At 39.1% G+C, this 20303-nt stretch overlaps 1 protein-coding gene across 7 annotated transcripts in view; it reads right to left on the bottom strand.

Annotated features, from left to right (window-relative positions):
- RGS6 (regulator of G-protein signaling 6) overlaps positions 1-20303 on the bottom strand; it is a 556008-nt gene that overhangs the window by 465531 nt on the left and 70174 nt on the right. The gene's annotated exons all lie outside the window — the stretch shown is intronic.

Genomic DNA, 20303 nt, shown 5'->3' with positions numbered 1-20303 from the left:
AGTGTCCATGAACGGATGAATGGATAAGGAAATTGTGACACATATTCACAGTGGAATATTATATAGCCATAAAAAAGAATGAAATCCCATCATGTGCAACCACATGGATGGAATTGGAGAACATTATGTTAAGTGAAATAAGACAAGCACAGAAAGACAAATCTCGCATGTCCTCATTCACATGTAGGAGTTAAATGTTAAAGCAATTGATCTCATGGTGACAGATAGTAGAATGATGGTTACCAGAGGCTGGGGAGGGTAGTGGTGAGGGTGGTTAATGGGTATAAAAATATAATTGGACAGTTCAATAGAATGAATAATATTTGATAGCACCACAAAGTGACTATAGTCAACAATAAGTTAGGGTACACTTTAAAATAACTAAAAGAGTAGAATTATAATTTTTCTAATACCAAGAAATGATAAATTCTTGAGGTAATGGACACTCCAATTATCCTGATTTGGTTAATGTACATTGTCTGCCTGTCTCAAAACATCACATGTGCCCTATAGATATATACAACTATGATGCACCCATAATAATTTAAAGTAAAAAATTTTTTTAAATGAAGGAGAAATAAAACCTTTCCCAGATAAACAAAAGCTGAGGAAGTTTATCACCACTAAATCTGCCCTCCAAGAAATGCTGAAGGGAATTCTTCAAATGAAACGGTGCTGGACATCAACATGAAAGCACATGAAAATACCAAGCACTCTGCTAAAGGTAAACGTATAGACAAACACAGAATCCTGTGATGCTGTGCTGAGATGGTGCATAAGTCACTTTTAATTATGGTATAGAATTTATGAAAAGCTTAAAAATAACTTTAACTACATAGTTACGTAAATGTATACACAATATAAAAACGTGTAATTTATGAGATTGATAACATAACATGGGAGGAGGGACGTAAAGGGATACAGTTTTTAAGTGTGGTTAAAGTTAAGTTGTTATCAACGTAAAATAGATTGTTGTAAGTTGTGTTATGTGATCTCTGTGGCAGCCACGAAGAGAACAGCTATAGAAGACAGGCAGAGGAAAATAAGAAAGGAGTCAAAGCAAGTCACTATAAAAAATGAACAAAATGCAAAGGAAGGTAGCAAGAAAGGAAAAAGGAGAACATAGGCACAACACACACAAAATACAATGAACAAAATAGCAACAGTAAGTCCTTTCCAACCAGTAATTACTTAAGTGTAAATGGATTAAACTCCCCAATCAAGTCAGAGAGTCGCTGAAGGGATTAAAAAAACAAGACCCCACTATATACTGTCTATGAGAGATTCCCTTTAGACGTAAGAGAGTCCCATAGCCTGAATGAGAAAGGGTAGAAAAGGATGTTCCATCCAAATGATAACCAAAAGAGAGCAAGGTTGGCTATATTAATATCAGACAAAATAGATTTTATGTCAAAACCAGTCAGAAGATACAAATAAGGACACTATATAATAATAAAAGGGTCAATTCACCAAGAAGACATAATAATCAAAAATATATAGGTACCTAACATCAGAGAACCCAAATTATGAACCAAATATTGACAGAAGTCAAGGGAGAAAAAGACAGTAACACAATAATAGATTTCATAATACCCCTCTTTCAATAACAGAGGGAACAAACAGATACAAAATCAATAAGGAACCAAAGAGCTAGAACACTATAGAACAACTGGCCCTAACAGACATACACAAAACACTCTACCCAACAATAGTAGAATATGTATGTATTCTTCTCAAGTACACATGAAACATTCTCCAGGATAAATCACGTTAGGCCACAAAATATACCAAATGTCTTTTCTGACCACAATGGAATAAACCTAGAAATCATTAGCAAAAGGAAAAGTGGAAAATTTGCAAATATGTGGAAATTAAACAACACATTCTTGAACAATCATTGTGTCAAAGAAGAAATCACAAGGAAAATTCAATCTTGAAAAAAATGGAAAAGAAAACACCAAAACTTACACTAGGAGGAAAGTTTACAGCAGTAATCACCTATATTAAAAAGAAAGACACATCTCAAATCAACAACCTACCTTTATACATCAAGGAACTAGAAAAAAGAAAAAAAACTAAACCCAAAGTTAGCAGAAAGAAGGAAATAATAAAGGTTAGTGTAAGAAATAAAATAGAGAATAGAAAAACAGAAAAAAAATCAACAAAACTAAGAGTTAGGTTTTTTTAAAAGATCAACAAAATTGACAAACTCTGAGCCAGACTAAGAAAAAAAGAGAGAATATTCAAATAACAAAAATCAGAAATGAAAAAGGAGATGTTATCACTGATGCTCAAGAAATAAAAAGGATTATAAGAGATTACTATAAGCAATTATATGTCAACAGATTGGATAACTGAGAAGGAAAGGATAAATTCCTAGAAACATAAAATCTACCAAGACTGAATCACGAAGAAATAAAAAATCTGAACATAACCAAAGCAGTAGTTTCCCCCTTATCCACAGGGAACACATTCCAAGGCCTTTGGATAATTCTGAACCTTATATACACTGGTTTTTTTTCTGTACAGTAATGGGCAGGCTGCGTATACGGCATGGATATGCTGGACAAAGAGATGATTCACACCCCAGGTGGAACTGGGTAGGACAGAGCAAGATTGCATCACACTACTTACAATGATGTACAATTTAAAACTTATTCATTGTTTATTTTGGAATTTTTCATTTCATATTTTAGCAGCATGGTTGACTGCAGGTTACTGAAACTGTGGAGAAAAACCTTGCATAAGAGTGGACTATGATAACTAGTAAGGATATTGGATTGGTAATCAAAAATCTCCCAACATAGAAAAAACCCAGGGCCAGATGGTTTCGTTGGAGAATTCTACCAAACATTTAAAAAAGAATTGACATCAATCCTTTTCAAACTCTTCCAAAAAAGTAAAGAGGAGGGAAAACTTCCAAACTCATTTTATGAGGCCAGCATTATCCTGACACCAAAACCAGACAATTATATTACGAGAAAATACAAACCAATATCCCTGATGAATATTGATGCAAACATTCTCAACAAAATACTAAAAAACCAAATTCAGCAGCACATTAAAAAATTATAGGCCGGGCGCGGTGGCTCACGCCTGTAATCCTAGCTCTCTGGGAGGCCGAGGCGGGAGGATTGTTTGAGCTCAGGAGTTCGAAACCAGCCTGAGCAAGAGCGAGACCCTGTCTCTACTAAAAATTAGAAAGAAATTAATAGGACAACTAAAAATATATATATAGAAAAAATTAGCCGGGCATAGTGGCGCATGCCTGTAGTCCCAGCTACTCGGGAGGCTGAGGCAAGAGGATCGCTTGAGCCCAGGAGTTTGACATTGCCGTGAGCTAGGCTGACGCCACGGCACTCTAGCCCACGCAACACAGTGAGACTCTGTCTCAAAAATAAAAAATAAATAAAAATATACATCATGTCCAAGTGGGATATATTCCTGGATTGCCAGGATGGCTCAACACATAAAAATCAATCAATGTGATATATCACATTAACAGAGCAAAGGATAAAAGCCACATGACTGTCTGAATTGATGCAGAAAAAGCATTTGAAAAAATTCAATACCCTTTCATGATAAAAACACCCAATAAATTTCATGAATAGACAGAAATTACCACAACATAATAAAGACCATATATGAAAAGCCCATAGCTAACACCATATTCAATGATGAAAAACTGAAAGCTGTTCCTCTAAGTTCAGGAACAAGACAAAGATGCCACTCTTGCCACTTCTGTCTACTTCGTACTGGAAGAAATAAATGGCATCCGAATTAGACTAGAAGTGGTAACTTCCTCTCTTCACAGATGACATGATCTTCTGTATAGAAAACCCTAAAGATTTTGCACACAAAAAACTGTTAGAATTAACAAAATCAGCAAAGTAGCAGGATACAAAAACAATATGCAAAAATCAGTTGTGTTTCTATAAACTAACAATGAATGATCCCAAAAGGAAATTAAGAAAACAACCCATTTATAATAGTGTCAAAAACAAAATACTTAGGAATAAACTCAACCACAAAGCAAGACTTATTCTATAAAACACTGCTGAAAGAAATTAAAGAAAACACAAATAAATAGTGTTCATGAACTTAAAGGCTTAATATTGTTATGACATCCATACTATCCAAAATGATCTACAGATGGAATGAAGTCCCTATTGAAGTCTCAATGGCATTTTTGGCAGAAACAGAAAAAACAATCCTAAAATTCATATGGAACATCAAAGGACCTAGAATGGCAAAAACCATCTTGATAAGGAAAAATAAGAGTTGGAGGCTGTACATTTCCTGATTTCAAAATACACTATACAGCTATGATAATCGAAATGGTATGATAATAGCGTACAGATGTAGAGATCAATGGAACAGAACAGAGAGCCCAGAAATACACTCTCAGGTATATGGTGAAATGATCTTTGACAAGGGTGTCAAGACCACCTAACGGGGAAAGGATAGTCTCTTCAACAAATGGTGCTGGGAAAAATATCCACATGCAAAAGTTGGACTCTCATTTTATACCATATACAAAAAATTAACTCAAAATAGATTAAATATTTAAACATGAGATCTGAAATTATAAAATTCCTAGAAAATCATAGGGGAAAGCTTCATGACTTTGGATTTGGTAATGATTTCTTGGCTACAAAACAAAAACATAGACAACAAAAAACAAAATAGACAAACGGGACTACATCAAACTTAAAAACTTCTACACAGCTAAGGAAATAATCAGCAGATGAAACACAACCTATAAAAAAATGAGAGAAAATATTTGCAAGCCATAAGGGAGGGTAATATCCAGAATATGTAAACTACTAAAACTCAACAATAATAAAAATAACTCAATCAAAAAATGGGCCAAGGACTTGAACAGACATTTCTTTAAAGAATATATCCTATAAATGGCTGACGAGCATTATGAAAAGATGCTCAGCATTACTAATCGTCAAGAAAATGAAGCTCAAATACCACAATGAGATATCACCTCATTTGTATTTGTCTTTTTGTGACTTTCACCTCATACCTGTTAGGATGGCCACTACTGAAAACAGAAAATAACAAGTGCTGACAAAGAAGAGAAAAAAAATTGGAACTCTTGTACACTGTTGGTAAAAAGGTAAAATCATGTAGCTGCTATGGAAAACAGTATGGAGGTTCCATAAAAAAATTAAAAATAAAATTGCAATATGATTCAGCAATCCCACTTTTGGCTATACAGACGGTTCTCAACTTAAAATGGCTCAACTTAACAAATTTTCAACTTTATGATGGTGCAAAAGCAATACACATGCAGCAGAAACCATACTTTGAATCTTGATCTTTTCCCAGGCTGGCAATATGAGGTGTGATACTCTCTCACAATGCTGGGCAGAGGCTGCAAGCCACAGCTCCGAGTCAGCACACATCATAAGGGTTAACAACCAATACAAACATTCTGATTTTAACTTTTGATATAGTATTTAATAAATTAATGAGCTATCTAACACTTCATTATAAAATAGGCTTTGTGTTAGATAATTCTGTCCAATTGCAGACTAATGTAAGCGTTCTGAGCATGTTTAAGGCAGGTTAGAGTAAAGCTTAGTCACTAAGCCGTTATGTCCAATAGGTTAGGTGTATTAAATACATTTATAACTAACAACATTTTCAACTTATGATGGTTTATGAGGATGCAACCCTATCGTAAGCAGAAAAGCATCTGTATATCCAGAAAAATTGAAAATAGCATCTTGAAGAGATAGTTGCACACCCATGTTCATTACAGCATTATTAACAATAGCAAGAAGCAGAAGCAACCTAAATGTCAATCAATGGATAAACGGCTAAAGAATATGTGGGGTATACACACACGCGCGCGCGCACACACACACACACACACACACACACACACACACACACACACACACACACAATGGAGCCTTATTCATGCTTTAAAATGAAGGAAATCTTGTCATATGCTACAATATGGATGAACCTTGAGGACATTATGTTGAGTGAAATAAGCCAGTCACAAAAAGACAAATACTACATAATTCTACTTATATGAGGTATCTTTAAGATACTCACTTTTAGAAATGGAAAGTAGAATGGTGGATACCAGAGGCTGGGGGGAGGGTGGTAGGCAAGTTGCTGCTCAATAATTATAGACCTTCAGTTTGCAAAAATGAAAAATTTCTAGAAATCTGTTGCATGACAATGTACATATAATTAACACAACTGTACTCTACAGTTAAAAATAGTTATGATAGTAAATTTTATGTTTTTTACCATAATAAAAACCAAATGTATGAAAAATATCCAATCTTATTGATAATCAAAGATATGTCAATTTTAATGCTGAAAACATTGAGATACTATTTATTTTGTCTTTTCCATTTTGCAAAGAAAAATAACCAGTGGTGGCAATGGAAGGTGAACTGATAAATCATTGCTGATTGACATGTGCATTGCTATAATTCTTTGGGAAAGCAAATTGGTGACATATAGAAAAAGCTTTAATAATGGTTTTAACAATTTATCCCCTTTCCCAAGTTATTCTTTCCTTCACTAATGCTTATTTAATATCTATCATGTAACAGAGGACACAGCACCCAAAAAAGAGGCATGGTCTCCATATGAAACTTCTAGTGTGGAGGCAGAAATTAAGTGCTACGAAGTAGATGCACAGCAGGGGACTTAATCTAGGATTAGTTTAAGCAACCAAAAGGGAGCAGTGTGGAGGGATGGTGACAACACCAAAATGTCCACGTCAGCATTATTAATGAAGTATTGGCATTGGAAACATTAAAATAAGGCGGGGGGCTAACTCTATAATCTATGGCATAGACATTCATTGGAGTATTATCCAAATCATTTAAAAAAATGTTTTCATTGGCAATATAGGGTAGTCATTAAGGCTGCTACAACTATTCCAGATCTCTTCCTTCTGGACATGTAGTAGGGCTGTACTTGCACAGCTTCTTTGAAGTTATTGCCCATGTGACTTGCTCTGGCCAATGAAATATAAGAAGTGATATTTCCTTTCTAGAAAGAAGACTTAAAAAAATAATAAATAAATAAATAAAAAATTTAAAAAAAAGAAAGAAGACTTGAAGAGCCAGTGCGAGAATTACCATATTTTCCTATTCTTCCTTGGGGACTGTGAATGTGTGCATAAGGACAGAGCCTCCATCAGTGTCAGCACAGATCCCTGAATTCAAACGAGCAGTTTTCCTGTCTATCTACGTTAGACATGTAACATGAAGGAGAAATAAACGTTTGCTGTTTTAAGTCACTAAGATTTGAGGAGTTATGTTGCCACATAAATAAAGTGTTTTTATTTCAGGGAAAAAAATGCTAATTATATTAAATAATTAGCTTAAAAGAACACAATAAAAGGCATATGCTGTATGAATACACCTATACTTTATAAACATCTTATTCACAGGATAAAGTCTAAAAGTACACACACCCAAATATTAAAAATGATTATCTTTCAATGGATATGTAAGGGATTTGTCCTATGTAACCATTCATAGCATGCATTCATAGATCACCTCTAATGGGTAAAATACCATTCCTTAAAGAGCATGGAAATCATAATAAAAAAATTTCAGAAGGGAATTCTAGCACTCAGTATTGACAAAATAAATATTTTTCAGAAAGAAGAGATTATCCCTTTACATGAACATGTTCCCCTGAAAAACTGGGTTTACTTGGCCAGTGTCTTAAACTATCTAGTACACATTTATGGTTACCCACAATTACAACCTAACATTGTATGTCTTCTGTCTTGTGTTAACTAATCTCAAATCCTAGAAAATCTTTATTGCTAAAGGTCTTATTTTTCTTTTTTTCTAGATCTCCAGTCCAATATGTAAGTGCTATTCAGGCCCCAGAATCCATAACAGCTACAAATGAATCCAATTAAATCTTGCTTTATTTAGAGAATATCATTGACCTGTTTTGTTCAGAAATAAGCTAAGTCATTGGTCAGGACAAAATGACTTTACTTTTGGCTGTAGAGCCTATTCCCCAGATAACTTGATTTCTGCTGCATTCTCCCCACCCCTTTCACCATTAAGATAATGATATTGTTAACATGTTTCCAATTAAATTACAATGGTTTGAACAAAGTACATATATACCACTTATCTTACATAATGGTACACAATTCACAGCATGGTTGAAAGCCTCTTCAGATACAGTAAGAAGCCTACCTCTATATCAAACAGAAAAAGAAATCAGCACCAATTATAAAATCTTTCTAGTTAGTAATCACACAGTTTAATCATTTAATATTTTTAACTATAGGAAACTCTGATTATGAGTACATACAACATAAAGCTCAAACTCCTACTATAATCAGTCATGTCCATGATATGATCAGCATTGATATCAATCAACCTACATCTGCTTTCCTTTAGTATCTGCATGGTATATATTTCCATCCTTTTATTTTTCAAATTCTTATTTGCCTATCTTTTAAATATGTCCCTGAAGGTTTTCTTAAATTTTTCTGTCTTTGTCTTTTAATTACAACATTTAGTCCATTTATATGTAATGTAATTACTGGAATATTTGTGTTTACATCTACCACTGTGTGCAGCAATTTTGTACCAGTGTTCAAATTATTCTCCTCCTGTGTTGCTACTATTTGGCTTATTTTTAACCTGTTAACATGGAAGTTATATGCTCTTTTACTATTCTTTTGGGGGTTATTCTAACAATTACAAAAGGTGTCATTAATTTATCAAAGACTAATATTGATTGATATTTCTTTTTCTTCCCAGACAATGCAAAGATCTCAGAACTCTTTACCCTTTAACCCTTTCCAGACACAGCAATAGACAGGATAAGAATCAAAGAAAGAGTAAAGGCTGAATATTTTGCTTGAAACTCAGACTCCTATTATAAGAGCTGTCTGTTGGCCTCCTCAAGGAAGAAATGCAAATTTCATCACTACTTACACTTCAACACAAGTCCCTAGTTTCAATATGAGACTCAGCATTCACCTTCAGTTCTTCAATAAGCTGGTTCTCATCACAGAAAGAATAAAGCACTGGACCTTCCTCTCCTCATCTTAAAGTCCAAGAACATCATTCCTTTCTTATTCAAAGTCCTTCCTCTATTCCAAGAGAAGAGAGAGGAATGCTTTTGGTCGCATATAGGTAGGGGAACACTTCCACCAAGCATTGCCTTGGAACTAATTTATCACATCATACCACTAGTTAGCATGAATTGGGAAACACATTCCCACCACATCCATAGTTGGGTTCAGTCTTGCTCCTAAAGCAAAGGAGGCCACTTATGGGTGTGGATGCACACCGTGCAAGAGGCAGGGCCTCTCTGTGAGGATGTAGCTATAGAAATCCAGCAGACCAAGCCCAGGGAACTTTCACAACAGTTCACATCACTAAGCATGAGTTACTCCAGACACCTTCATGACCAAGAAGTCCAGCAGCTGAATCACATCTACAAGACACAGAGTCTGATACATCAAAATACAGTGATGGCTACAGTTTTCTCATGTGGCCAAAGGACAAGAGAAGTACACATCAATAATCTGCAAGGCTATTATTATACAAGTTCCACCAAGATCTGCAGTCTTTGGGTGACAAGGATTATGTAGTAGCTATTGCACCCGAAACTACACCACAGGCCTCCAAGACAGAACCCAGCCAGCAGTCACCACCGGAGGGATAAAGAAAAACCGGTTCCTGCTACAGGTGACATCCAATAGTGTTTACAAATGCGCTGTGACTTACAAGTAATGTCCATATCCAACACACGTTATCCATCCACTGTTGACTATTTCCTCTCTGGCCTCATCGTCTACTCCTTCCCCAGACATACGGGCATCCTCTCCTACCTTGAGACTTTTCCCTCTTTCTGGAAGCTCTGGGTCTAAATCTATGAATATCTTGGACCATCTCAAATCATTTTGTTCCCTGCACAAACATTCTGATCCCAAAAAGGCTCTGCCTTCCCATCTAAAGAAGCCCTCACCACCACCTGCCGTGCTCCAACTTGTTACCGGCACTATTTTCTCCAAAGCCGTATGCTGCCTGCTGTGTGTGTGCTTGTTTGTTTTGTCAAAGAACAATGAGGCCGCCACTCAGTATGTGACACAGAACCACCAGGCTGAATGTCCTGCTCACTACAGGAAGGAATGGCTACGCTGGCCAAACAGTCTCTCCGAGCAGGACAGATGGTTAATCGCGTAGAGTGTTCTGGAAAACGTGGAGCTCTGTGGTTGGCAGACGCAGGTGGGTGCTCAGGTGAGGCTATTGTTGACTAGCTGGCACTCAGAGGCATGTTTACTGGAGAGCGTCCGTCCCGATTGGCTGAAGTAAGGATCTGACACTGGGCAGCTCAGTCAGTTTTAAAACAAACTTTCACTGTGACAAGTTATTGTTGACCAAACGAACAGATTTAAAATTGGTTCTGATGGCTGCTTATTACCATGGCTACAGAACAATCAGGCTTTTCCGAAGTTTGTGGAAACTTTTCATTCTACTATTCTCTGAAGGTAAACCCCTCACAATCAGGTTTACCGGTTTTATTTATCCTATAACCTAGTACTTACTACAGCCCCTGGCACATTCGCTGTTGGATGGATAAATGAATGTCATTTGCTGTGTTACAGAGAGTGAGAGCTTTTATTTTAAGGTTTGCTACTTTATTCTCACAGTATAATCTACTGGTAAAGAGCACGGCTTTATGATCACACAGTGCCGGCTTTGGCTCTGCCATTAACTAGCCTATGGACTTCCCAAACCTCCATGTCATTATTTGAAAGAAGGCGCAAAAAAGAATCACAGTGTCTACCCCGCAAGGCTCCTCTGAGGATTACTGAAATAACGCCCAGTTCCTGGCACATACATTCAAAAGTATTAATCACATGCATTACAGCTCTGCAAGTTTCTAAAGGACTCAAAGAAGATATTTCTGACCATAAAAATAGGATGACCAGGCTTGGTGCTGTGGAAACGTGTAGAGTAAAGTCTGAAATAAAAGACTCTAAGAGGTGTCCTCGACCCTAAATCCCCCAGCCCCTTTCCTCAATCCTCCCATAATCCCAGCCCCTGCTACCATCCAGATTTTTCCCTCCCTGCAACCTGAGGCCAATCACTCCTGCTATCCCCATCAGTAACATCTTCTAGGCCTGGAGATACATTAGGTGAGTTAAATCATTTTTTCCCCCAAAGAAAAGCTATTTAGCAAGTGTGCTGCATTAATCTATTTATGTGATCAACCCTGTACAATTCATTGTGACCTACCAAACAGCAGGAACCTGAAACACCAAGACACAGGATAGATAGATTTTGAAGGGGGGACTCAGATACTCATTTGGCCCTGTTGGGGCAGAGGGTTCTGTGGGCCTCTCTAGGCAAAGTCCATCTACTCTGCTGTTTTCCCTAAGTCCAGTCCTGCCCTGGCAAAAATGATCATGTTCCAGGTCTACGCAGGATTTAATTCACTCTCTCTCTCTCTCTCTCAAATTATCGACCCCCTCCCTCCCCAACATATACAGAAACACAGGACACACACAATCTCACTCAGCCTCCCCATCCCCAGCTCTGGCCAGTCAGAATCTCTAGTACTTTTAATTAGGTTTATGGGCACCAAGACGCCTCAGGCTGAGTATTTATTCCTTTGCAACTGTCTGAAAACTGCCAAGAGCTGAGCATGTGTGCTCACACTGATAGTGAACTGTACTCCCTAAGACATTGATTCGTATTACCTGAATTTAGTTATATTACTGTTGCTGGATCTCATTAATGCGGATACGTTATACTGCACTCTATATAAAACATAACAGAGATCACAGCATGACCTGTGGGCAGATGGCCCTGGGTTCGAATCTTCTCTCTGCTGCTCACTTATCTGTGTTACTCTGGGAAACCTGCCTCAACCTGCGGATACAGTTTGGATATTTGGCCCCTCCAAATCTCATGTTGAAATTCGATCCCCAGTGTTGGAGGTGGGGCCTAGTGGGAAGTGTCTGGGTCATGGGGCAACGAGTGACTTCTTGCTATATTAGGTCACTGGAGAGCTGGCTGTTCAAAAGAGCCTGGCACCTCTTCCTCTCACTCTTGCTCCCTCTCTTGCCATGTGACATGCCTGTTCCTCCTTTGCCTTCCACCTTGATTGGAAGCTCCCTGATGCCCTCACCAGAAGCAGATGCTGGTGCCATGCTTCTTGTACAGCCTGCAGAACCCTGAGCCAATCTCGGGTGGGGAACCTGCGGCCTTCTCATTTCAAGATTCTTCTTTTATAAGCACCAAAGGAGGCAAGGAAAGCTTCATCTTTCTCTGCCACACGCCTTTTAATAAAAGGATTTATTCTGCAAAATTTGGATTCAGTCAAAAAGGCCACACTTAAGGACCTAGAAGGCTCCATTTTTGCCTTAAGGCTGCAAGTTCCCCACCCCTGAGTGGACTAACACACCTGATGAGCTAGTTTCTTCATCTATGCCCATCTTGTGGGACTATTCTGAGAATTTCAACCATAGAAACCTGTGTCAACATAGGTACTCATCAGGTAGCAGCTTAAAATATGCAGGGGTAACCAATATTCCAACTTAGAGGCTGAAAGAGCTGGGTATGGTTCCATTGGTGATGTTGGGGAAGAATTTCAGAGAAAATACAGAACCAGGGGCAGTGCGTGTTCTTTTGGAGGACGAAGCATAAACAGGAACAATAGGAACCCACTTGGCACTGTGCAGGCCTGGGGCAGAACTGGTTTCAAATCCCAAGGGTTAGCCATAAATGAAAACCTCTCAGGATTCTTTTTGGCCCCCTGTGGCCTTGTCCCAAGTAAAGAAAGTCAGTGCCAGCCACAAATCTGAATTCTGTGCACACATTCAACACTGGGAACAAGACATTGTGATGGATTGCTGCAGGACATGCACGAGGGTGAGAGTTCCGAGGAAACTTGGAGGCTTCTTTCAAAGTTCTCCATCACTGGAGTGAAGATTTCATTTGCTCCTGCTCTTAGGAAGGCACCACCTGGTGGTCACTACCAGAAATGACAGTGCAGAATTATACAAAGGCTCTCAACATCTCCCAGCAACCCATTATTTTTTATTTATTCAACAAATGTTTACTGAGTCCTCATGACGTGCCAGACACAGTGCTATGTGCTAGATGTACAAAGTAGAATCAAATTCAGTGGAGAATCTCAGTGAACTCATTGCCGAGAGAACTTTGGAGTGCTGGAGTTATGTGCAGTTCTTTCTTCCCAGAAAGAAGAGTGAGGATCAAGTTCATGTTCCAACTTGGACGGAGCCCTTTGCTGTTCAACCTCCCCCTCTGTGAGATCCCCTCCTGGCATTCCTTTACACTTTATTTCTCCTGCCCCTAACATCCATCTTTCCAATTGCTCCAGAATAGGTCTCATTCCATTTTTTCAACAAAATGTCCTGTTCAGTCCTCCCCTGAGGAAAGCTTGAATTAGGGAGGGAATATCATTCATTTTCTGCTTTGGAAGTTTCAACCGTTCCTCTTGATTCAAATGCCTCTGGATGTCTCTTTCATTCTTACGCTTCCCTCTCCTCTTCTTCCTTCTGCTAAGAACAGATAAGTGAGCGACAGGTTAAACGGAATGTTCCAGTCCCACTCTTCTCCCAGTTTCATGCCTTGATAGTTTGAGCGAACGTCTTCAGAACTCCTATTTCAGAATTTCCCATGGAATGTTCTAGTGAATATCTAGTGTTAATCCCTTGAGGATGGATTTGATTTAGGGAGGGAGTCAAATTTTAAATGAAGTCCCTACTGATGACTCAGATGGGTGACTGAACTGGGATCATGCCATCATGAGTCCAGAAGTGAGTCGCAGCTATTAAAAAAAGGAAATTAACTTTCTTGGGTAGCCGGAAGGCAATTTAGAAAAAGAAGCTCCGTCAAATATGTTTTGAGCCCTGGGAAGCTCGAGTGAAATAAGTCTATATCTCTTAAGACCTTTGCTTAGAAAAGTTATACTCATTTTTGGATGCATAAATTTTCTCAGTAGTTTAGGATCACGTGTGAAAATGTACTAAGGAAATTAATGGGACTAGGAAGTGGGTGTTAAGGACTAGAAAAGATGCAGGCGCTCAGAGGATCACCAAATACATCCTCCGAAGTTAGGACTGGCCTAAAACAGGCAGGACACCCCTTCTAACTGAGAGTGGAGGCTGGAAGTAAAGGTGGAGGCAGATGAAGGGAACAGAGGAGGTGGCGTCAGAGCTGGGGCATGAAGAAAGAGTTGAGGTAGAGGGAATGAGAAGGCGCCCACTGTATAAACATCAGCGTAGCTGTGTTTACCTACATGGCCCATTTGAGCATGATCAGCAAAGGTTGTCACAGGACAGCACTGAAATACAAAAGCAGAAGACAGGTAGAGTATGGCCCAGGTATGAAACACCTTGAATATTATTCCAAAATGTTTGTACTTTTCCCCACAGATAATGGGAAGCATAAAAGAATTCTGAGCGAAGGAGTGAGAGGTCAACGCAGGGTCTTGATCAGACTTCACGGCAGGGTAGAGGCAGCTTGGTCTAGTGGCTAGAAGGAGCCTGTAGATTCAGTTGGACCTGAGTTCAAATCTTGGCCACCCACGGGACCAGTGAGTGACCTTGGAAAAGCCTGTCTCCTCCTCTGTCAAATGGGAATAATAACCGTATCAGCATCATCAAGTTCTTATGAGGATCCAGTGCATGGCATGGGTAAGCACTCCAACACTGGCTGTCTGTCCAGCACTCTAGTGCTCAGAGATTGGTGACAGGAGCAAGACCAGCGCTGAGATCACGAGGAGGCTGCTTCAGGAATCCTGCAACAGTATGGCAAAGTGCTCAGCCAGGCAGTGGTTTCCTTTCCACAAAGGGAGTGGAAAAGAAGGCTTTGCTGTCACAAATATTTCAAAGGAAGGTCAAAGAGGTTGGCAATTGGATAAGGAAAGGGGAGGGAAGGGTCTAGGTTCAGGCCTAGAGACTGGGCTCTGGGAGTAAGTGGTGCCGTCAGCAGAAAACAGGAAGAGGTTCATGCCAGACATGCCCGGCCCAAGTGGCAGGACACTAGGAGGAGGAAATCTGAAGCGAACTGGGCTTGCTCCTTCACTGCCTTGGAGACCCTGCTTTGCCCAAATACCCGCTTCATCAGACAGGCTCTCCCTGCCCCTCTCACCATGCACGGCCACTCTCTACCCCCAACTTCATTTCTTAAAGTCTACGTTTGTTTACTGATGTGTTTTATAATCGGGCTGCCTCCCAGTAAAACACAGGCTCTGGGAGGGACGGCCCTGTGCTGCGTACTTCACATCCCCTGTGCCGGAAACAGTGCCTGGCTTACTGTCGATGCATAGTAAATATTAGCTATTGTTATTAAAGTGCTTTAAAAAGTGCCTGGCACATAAAACATATTCAATAAATACTAGCATTTATTGGCGAATATCTCAAAAACTTGTGAAAAGAGAAAGGCAGTTGGGAAGTGTTGAATCTTGGAGAATAGTGACCCTTGCTCGCCAGGAAGACGAAGAATAATTAACAGAGGAGGCAGAAGTTACAGAGATTCTAAAACTGTGGCCTCCTTTCAGGCAGAGAAGAGAGGCAAGACCTGCCCACTGGGAAGGCCACACCTCAGACCATGGAAGGAGCCATAGGCTTTTCCAAGTACCAATATAGAAAACAGAAAAGGGAGGCAAAACCAGTTCACCCTGGGACACGTTAGCGGTCATGAACGACAAAGAATGGGTATTTTCTGGCAACAGAAAAGACAGGTGCTCAGTCTGAGTAAATTTCTGACTCCACAGAAAGGCCACAATGGCCTCCTTGGCCCAGTCCTTCCCTTTCCTCTTATCAGATCATTCAGAAATCCAGATTCTGGCAGAGTTCACAAGAACTCACTTAGCTGGGAGACCAAACATCAAGTTAATTAGCAGATTCATAATTGACTGCTCCAGATATACTGAGATTGCAAGATCAGCTCCTCTAGCAAATGTGCCTACTGTGCATTGAGAAAATTCCTGGCAAACTCATTAACACAACTTTGCAGGGATACAGGTGTATACAGCTGGTAGAATAGAAGTTCTGCCACTTCTCAACCTCTTCCAGATAGGTTAGGGCTCAGAGAGGCCATGATCGCCCCCAACGCTTTCTCTCAGGTAGCAGCAGGTAATGTGCAGCATTCCAGAAAGCTCTTACACGTACTCAGCTAAAATTCCCACGGCTGTCTTTTAATTCAAATTATAATGCTGCTAAATTAGATGGTGAACAAGGGTGAGCTGCAGTAAAGTACCCCAGAGTCCATCTGCAGCTATTAACTGAGATTAAAATGCCAGCCACCTGTAACCCCCAATCAAAAAACATAGTGACCACTGACTCCGTCCTTAGAGGAGGACTGACTGCCTTGATTGCAGAGCATGGACAAACAAGCCGAGAGGGCATATAAACATCCACCTCTCCGTAGCTTTCCATAAGCCACATACGTAACAATAAATCTTTAAAACATGTCTTAGTAGATCTGGGAATAAGACACATTTTTCTAATCTTGCCAACATGGAAAACCACAGGCCCTTCAATTCCCTGGGGATCCACCTCACCTAGAAGGAAGTGCCAGTGGTGCAACCGTGTTCCTTTTTCAAATGTTGGAAATCCCTGAACCACTACTGCTCTTCTGATTTTTCTTGGATTTAAATCCAAGAAACAAATTGCAAATTCTCAAAGACAAGTATAATCGTTATTCTATCTTAGATTACCAGGTGAGACTAATGTGTAAATCTATTAGAAATGTTAAATGGAAAATAGCATTGACCTTTACAGTGGAGGAGGGGTACACTTAACAGCCAGTGTTACCACTGTTCAGACATTTAAGACGAGGTCATGGCCAATAAAGCAGAACTTTTTGCCTAGCTCTGTTCTCACAAGCCATTGAGCCAGTTCCTTAACTTCTCCATTTAAAGAATCATGGAGTTTTTGTGAGAATTACATGAGCTAATATCGAAGGACTTCACATGCTGCCTGGCTCATGGTTAGTCCTTTGGGGGAACTAATTTTGGGATTTTGCTTTTTGTTTTTTTCAACTTTTATTTGTGGGTTTTTGTTTTTCTTTTGAATATTAAAATTGCATTTAGAGGGTAGCCTTGCATTCCAGCAAGATAGGGAGAAGAAACACACATTGACACACTTCCTACAAGCACCTGGGAATACCATATATAATATTTTTTAAAATTCATAGCTGAACCTACAATAAAGAAGAGGAAATTACCAGGTGCCAGAAGCCAAGCATTAACTAAAACCAGAAGTAAGCACAGAATCCAACCGGGTAGCTCCTCTCAGGAATGAGGGGATTAGTCACCAGGAGGGGGAGGAGGAAGCAAGTACTGGTCTAAGGGAAGGAAGGGTTTAGATGTATGTCAACCAGCACTCAGGGAAAAGAGGCTTGTCTGTCTCTGTGTCTCCGTTTGTCTCCAGGGGAGGATAACTCAAGATTTCCCTGCAAAATTTAAACTCCAAACCACTGCCTCTGGAACATGTTGGTGGTACAAATTCAGGCTTCCTGTACAGTCCAGAAATGCCTAACCTGGGAAGTCAACATAAAAATTGGTCCTGAACCAATGATGGGCATGGGAAAACTAAAACAATACTCCGCGATCCATGCTGCAGTCAAATCCCACAGAAAAATCAGACCCACTAAGCTTACAACTTATAAAAGTGCATTCAACAGGAGGATTTGAGCCCCTACTGATGACACAAGTTCTACTTTTAATGTCAGGAATGAGACAAGAAAGGTTGCTATCGCTGCCTCTGTGCACGCAGTTAGGCGAAGATAGGCAAACTTTCTATAAAAGGCCTGAAAGCAAATACTTCAGGCTTTGTAAACTAGGCAGTCTTTGCTGCAACTATTCAACTTTGCCACTGTAATGCAAAAGAAGCCATAGACAATATGGGTGTGTCTGTGTTTCAAGAAAACTTTATTTACAAAAACAGGTGGTACCGTAAAAGTCCCAGTCAGTACATCAAGACAAGAAAAATATGTGAAAGTCGCATGACATGAAAAAAAGGCCTGTCGATATTATTAAAAGATTATATATCTGCATAATTTGTAAGAGTATCTAAAGACAAACCATAAAAATTAATGAGTTCAATAAGAGATACAAAAACAAATAACATTCTTATACACCAGCAACACAGGAAGAGATATAATATTAATAGAAAGATGCCATTAACAACAATAAGAACTATGAGACACTTAGGAATACATATAACAAAGATATATAAGAAAAGTGTGACAAAAATTATGGAATTTTATTGAAGGTCCTAAAAAAAGAATTAAATAAATGTAGCCGTGCCATGGCTGTGGATGAGAGGACCCAGTATCACAAGAGGGCAAATTCTCACAATTTATTGGTAAAACAACTGAATAATTCCAACAAAAGCCCAGTAGAGTTTTTCTATTCCTAAAAGATATTTGAAAGTATGATGAGCCTTAGAATAGCCAAACAATTCTGAAGAAGAAAAATAAGGTCAAACTTGAACTACCCAAACCTATAAGCCCAAGGTAATTAAAATAGGGTGGAGCTAAGGCAAGTAGACAAATGCACCATTAACAGGGAACAGAAGCAGGATGCAGCCAAACGTACGTGGGAATGTGTGCATGACAGCGGGAAAAGATCTGACACACACAACTGAGACAACTGGACATCCATATGGAAGAAGATAAAAGTGGATTCCAATGTTACATCTATAGAAAAATCAATTCTAGGCGGCTGTAAAATACTCCATTTCAAAACTTTTAGAAGAACATATAGGAAACTATGTCTATGACATTGGGGTAGAGCAGGATTTCTTAAACACCACATGCAAAACAACACGTACCATAAAGGAGAAATTGATAAATAGGACCGCATTGAAATTTAGCACTTCTGTTTCATAAGAGACATCATAAAAACATAAGCTGCAGACTAGGAGAAGATATTTGTGGCCCACCAAACTGACAAAGAATACCTAGAATTTAAATGATTCTTATAAATCATTAAGAAAAAGACCAATGGCAATAGAAAAACTAGCAAAGGATATGAATGGGCAATTCACAAAAGAGGAAACTCAGATGGCCATTAATTACAGAAGAGACAATCACACTAGTAAGCAGAGAAATGCAAATTAAAACCATGAGATACAATTCCATGCCAATCAAATTGGCAAAAATTAAAAATCTGATAAAAAAACATCTTTAAACCTCTGATAAAAACAGGATATGGGTAAACAGTAACTGCTGATAGGAACATAATTACAACCACTTTGGAGAATAGGTTGGAAATATCCACTAAGTTGAAGATGTGCATATTCTAGAATCTAGCAATTTCTCCTCCAGGTCCTGGCTCTATAATCTAGTACATATTTCTAAACAGATAATGCACACAGATATTTACTGCATCACCATCTGTAATAGCAAAAAAAAGTGAAACCATCTCCACCTTCTCTCAGGTGAATAGATGAACAAAAGGATTTATTCATATAAATCCATCCTTCCCATCCCCTTCCTATTCTCTTCTCTTCTCTCTCTCTGTTTCTTCCATGAGTGGAAGCAGCCTGAGCTCTTCACCGGAAGCAGGTGCTGGCACCAGGCTTCTTGCACAGCCTATACAACCATGAGCTAAATAAACCTCTTTTCTTTATAAATTACCCAGCCTCAGGTATTCCTTCATAGCAACAAAAACAGACTAAGACAGCAGTTAAAATAAATCAACATGGATACATCTCCAATATCAGAAGGATACATACGATATAATTTCTGTAAATATTTTTAAAACTCCCCCCAAAAGGTACAAACACAACTGAGAATGAAGCACAGCAACTGTGACAGAGATATAATTATATACGGAGGGAGAGAAGGAGGAAGATGGATGTGGGAACAGGATAGGGTTTTAGGAATATCTAAAATGTTTTCTTTAAAAGAACAGGGGAGGAGAGAAAGGTGAAAGAATGCCTGCAAACCAACGTAGCACCTGCCAGCATCTGTTCAACATCCATGCTTAGAACATGCCTGTCTGTCATATACTGTTCCAGACTGTCCTGTAGGCTTGGAATATTTCATCATTTGAAACATTATTTTAAAAAGAAATCATGTCTGGAAGAAATGTAGTACAAGTCTCATGACATTATTAAAAGACCTCCAAAACCACATGTTGCCGTGTACAGAACCAGTACCTCCTGCCCTCATTACCCATCGCGGTTGTCTGACCTGATGCCAGTAACTCTCGGCTCTTTTCGAAAATCAAAGCCTCCTACAAAGACTGAGTATTTGTCGGACTCAAACATACTGAAAAGAATG

Source organism: Propithecus coquereli, unplaced genomic scaffold (genome assembly GCF_000956105.1).
Source record: "Propithecus coquereli isolate 6110/MARCELLA unplaced genomic scaffold, Pcoq_1.0 Scaffold5, whole genome shotgun sequence".
Lineage (NCBI taxonomy): Eukaryota > Metazoa > Chordata > Mammalia > Primates > Indriidae > Propithecus > Propithecus coquereli.
The sequence above is the reverse complement of the archived record's forward strand: the minus strand, read 5'-3'. Positions and strand labels throughout refer to the sequence as shown.